Below are 3,896 nucleotides of genomic sequence, written 5' to 3'. Positions count from 1 at the left end.
ACTAATACATCCTTTTGTTATTTACACCACCTGTCCTCGTCTGTTGTTGTTTTTTCGTACATTCTCCCATATATATATATATATATATATATATACATGCATGCATACATACATATATACATATATCGACACATACGTACATATATATGTATGTATGTGTGAATATATATACATATATATATACATATATACATATATATATATACATATATATATATATATCCACACCTCAACAATTTTGTCACCATGGGGATATGTCAGTGGCAACGAGGGTTCGGACAATATCGCCATTGGGACATATCATCCCCCAACCACCGTTTGGTTAGTGTATGGAGGATTTGAACACACGAAACAAGGAGCCAGATCAGACACGAATCGTCGTGGCCTATAGAATAACATTTTCCTTAATCTACCTTCCTAGTTTGGTACTTTATTGATCGTGAATAAATAAAAACGAAATTGGCATCCGCAGGATTTGAACTCAGAGATATCGAACTCAGGGAACTGAAATACATACAGTAAGATATCATGTCCCGCACTCTAACAATTCGGCCAATTCCCCTCGCTGGTCTGATAATTTCTTTATCATCTCTGAAATGGTAAAAGAAAGACAACAAAACTTACCTAAGTGGGCTTTGAACTCATTACACCAACCTTTGAGAGCTAAAATATGTACGGTAAGGTATCGTGTCCGATGCTCTAATAATTGGTACTCCGTCAGTTGCGATGACGAGTGCTGTAGTTTATCCTATCAATGGAATGGCCAGCTCGTAAAAATAACGTTTAAGTGGCTGAGCACTCCACAGCCACGCATAGCCTTAATGAATGCAGTTCTCAGGGCGATTCAGCCTGACACAGAATGTGCCAAGGCTGACACTTTGAAATACGGGTACTCATTTGAAATACGGGTACTCGTTTTCGCCAGCTAAATGAACTGGAGCAACACAAAATAAACTGTTTTACTGAAGAACACAACACATCGCTGGGAATCGAACTCATGACCTTACGATCGCGAGCAGAAAACCCTAGCCACTAAGCAGTGCGCCTAACAATTCCGTCAATTCATAACCTTCGACTGCAACTTTATATATCGTCCCTGAAAGTATAAAAAAAAAAGTAAAGATAATAGTAGTGGAGGCGCGTGGCCTAGTGGTTCGGGTGTCAGCATCATGATCGTAAGTTTGTGGATTCGATTCCTGGACCGGACGACGCGTTGTGTTCTTGAGCAAAACATTTCATTTCACGTTGCTCCAATCCACTCAGCTGACAAAAATGAGTAACGCTGTGATGGACTGGCGTCCCGTTCAGCTGGGGAACACATACGCCATTGAAATCGGGCCCATGAGCCTGGCTAGGCTTTAAAAGGGCACAGTGGTAAGTAGCTTGCTTATCAACCACATGGTTCCGGGTTCACTCCCACTGCGTGGTACCTTCGGCAAGTGTCTTCTACTATAGCCTCGGGCCGACCAAAGCCTTGTGAGTGGATTTGCTAGACGGAAACTGAAAGAAGCATGTCGTATATATGTATGTGTGTGTGTGTGTGTCTGTGTTTGTCACCCAACATCGCTTGACAACCGATGCTGGTGTGTCTACGTCCCCATAACTTAGCGGTTCGGCAAAAGAAACCGGTAGAATAAGTACTAGGGTTACAAAGAATAAGTCCTGGGGTCGATTTGCACGACTAAAGGCGGTGCTCCAGCATGGCCGCAGTCAAAATGACTGAAACAAATAAAAGAGTATAATAGTATTTGAACTCGGAGTAGAGAGACAGCTTTAATAAATAGTATAAGACGTTTTATCCGCTGCTCTAACGACTCTACCAATGTACCACCAGAACTTAGCTATTAAACGAACGGAAAGATTAATGAAAGTGAATAAGAGATTACACCATCAGCAGCAAATAATTAATATTTCTCTCTTCTCTTCTTCTATAAAAATGACAAATTTTCTGGCAAATTATGACATCTCACCAGAAAATGCATTAATATGAATTGATAGAAAAAAATATTTAATTAAATATCTTCTAAAATATAGTATGGCTTATTTAATTAGCTCGAAGGCTAATTAAATAGCTCACATTTTTACTATATTCCTTGTTCAACTGACTTAATCACTAAAGGACAGACGTGTTAACTGATAGATTCGAGTTTCGTATCGTACCACCAGCCGCGTTTCATCGTGCTACTGGGACAAGGAAATACTTGTCTCGGGGCGGGTGTGACTGTGTGGTAAGAAATTTGCTTCCCAACCACATGCTTCCAGGTTCAGTCTCACTGCATGGAACCTTGGGCAAGTGTCTTCTATTATAGCCCTAGGCTGACCAAATCCTTCTGAATGAATTTGGTAGAAGGAAACTGGAAGAAGCCCGTCGTATATATAAATGTGTGTGTGTGTGTGTCCCACCACTACTTGATAATCGCATGATATTGCTTCTAATAAATCTTGATTTTTATGACTATACCAACAATGATTTCTGTCTGCTCTCTAAGCCCTACCCCTAACAGATACTGCACTTTATTCTCTCAGCCTTAGATATACAAGATTCGATAAACTAGACTATAAATTAAAACTGACCCCATAAAAACAAATAAAATCAGTGACAGGCAGAGTCTTCTTGATAATCTAGTAACTCATATGCTGAAGTAAAGACATGTTCTTTGTCTATCTCCTTAACTTCTTGGAGATTTTAGGTGTAATTATACTAATTTGTCCACATGTTCTAATTTAATTAAATTCTATGTCTTTGTGCAACTGAGGATTGCTCTGCATTTTAAATTGATGTAATGATTGCATTATTTAATTAAATGGAGTTGCATGAAACGATCGTACTGCATTACCTCTGAATACCCTTGTTGCTTATTTTGATTTTATGTATATAATATATGTATGTATGTAAATATGTATGTATATAGTATTATTTCGACAGTATTTTTTTTTCGTATTACTCATTGTTTATCGTTTTTAAGTGTATATGTTTATTTAGACAACATATATATTTATTCATTCTACAATTAAGGATAATTTCAGTGCTTCCTAAGTAACGAGCTCGTTGGCCGACTGTGTGTGTGCGCGCGCGCACGTGTGTGTGTTATATATAGTATCTTTAATTTAACACTGTTTCCCTTTTTTATTGTTTTACTTTTAATAAGCAATTTATTTGGCTAATATACTTTATAGCACTGAACTGGTTTCATAGATATTGATCTAAGCTTGTCTTTTTCCGTGTATATTGTTCAAGGACGTTGTTTACGAGATGTACTGTTCCACTAATTTTTATTAGCCTTGTTTTGGGTGTGATTTCATGTTCGTGATGTAATGTTGATTGAGAAATAAAATATCAAGTACTCTTTGTTTGTTGTATTGTCTGAATGTTCTTTTGAAATTAGTTCTTTATTATAAGCACTATTTTCTAGTTATAAGTTATCACTATAAGCAGCTAGATTCGCAGGCAGCGTTTATATTTTTAACGCTGTGGACATCGCCGGATCGAATAGTACTTCTCAGGTGTCGAAACCACAATGATATTTGTTTGGGCAGCTGATGATGGGAGACTGTGAATTTCTTATGTTTTAGCGTTGTTATTCTGGGTTGTCTTTCACGTTTCGAAAATATAAAGTGTTTGTGGAATTATAATTTGTTGGGATCGCTTAGTTTGATTTTGTTTGGTTTTCTTTGCAGGTAATCTAATTAGGCTTAGATAATGTTTAAATATCGATGTCTAGTTTTCGAAGGTTCTTTCACACACACACACACACAAACGTATGTATGTATGTATATGAATGTGTATATATATTTGTATATGTATGCATGTATATATATATATATATGTGTGTGTGTGTGTGTGTGTGTGTGTGTGTGTGTATGTGTACGTGTGTGTGTGTATGTGTGTGTGTGTG

Source organism: Octopus bimaculoides, chromosome 2, assembly GCF_001194135.2.
Source record: "Octopus bimaculoides isolate UCB-OBI-ISO-001 chromosome 2, ASM119413v2, whole genome shotgun sequence".
Lineage (NCBI taxonomy): Eukaryota > Metazoa > Mollusca > Cephalopoda > Octopoda > Octopodidae > Octopus > Octopus bimaculoides.
This window is presented reverse-complemented; position numbering follows the sequence as displayed.